The sequence below is a fragment of the Penaeus monodon genome, chromosome 20 (genome assembly GCF_015228065.2).
Source record: "Penaeus monodon isolate SGIC_2016 chromosome 20, NSTDA_Pmon_1, whole genome shotgun sequence".
Taxonomy (NCBI): domain Eukaryota; kingdom Metazoa; phylum Arthropoda; class Malacostraca; order Decapoda; family Penaeidae; genus Penaeus; species Penaeus monodon.
In genome coordinates, this window is record NC_051405.1 from 25,070,376 (window position 1) to 25,070,969 (window position 594).

The window sequence follows — 594 nt, forward strand, 5'->3', positions numbered from 1 at the left end:
TACCTCCCATCCCCCCCCAACCCTTACCAAAATACACAAGGACCTAATTTCTGCCCCACCCCCCCCGCCCCCCCTTACCCACCTGCCTCAGCACCCTCATGTCTATCTTCATGTCGATTAAATGCACGTTACACCTCCTGCGTAACATGGGACCCTGGTTGCCACACACCCCACGGCTGGGTAATTTGCATGTCTGTTTTTCTTATATTATTTACTTGTTTATTTATTTTTTGTTGTTGTTGTTTAGGTGTAATCTGGTCTTAGATTTTTTTTTGAGTGCTTTGGATGTTTTGTTTATTATTATTTATCATTTTTATTTCTTAATGGGGGAGTCGGGTAGGGGGGGAGGGGGTATTTGCTTGTTCTTTGTTCTATGTCTTTTTTGAGATGTTATTTGTTTGTTATTTGCTTATGTTTGAGTACTTTGTATGACTTTTCCTGTTCTTATGTATCTATTCTTTTTATTCTTTGTATATGTTTTGTTTAGATTTGTTTGTTTTGTTGCTTGTTTTTTCTCTATTTATATCCTTTTTGTTTGTTTCTTTTGTGCCTTTTTCTTTTCTTTGCTGAATTTGTTTTTCTTTATTTTCTTTA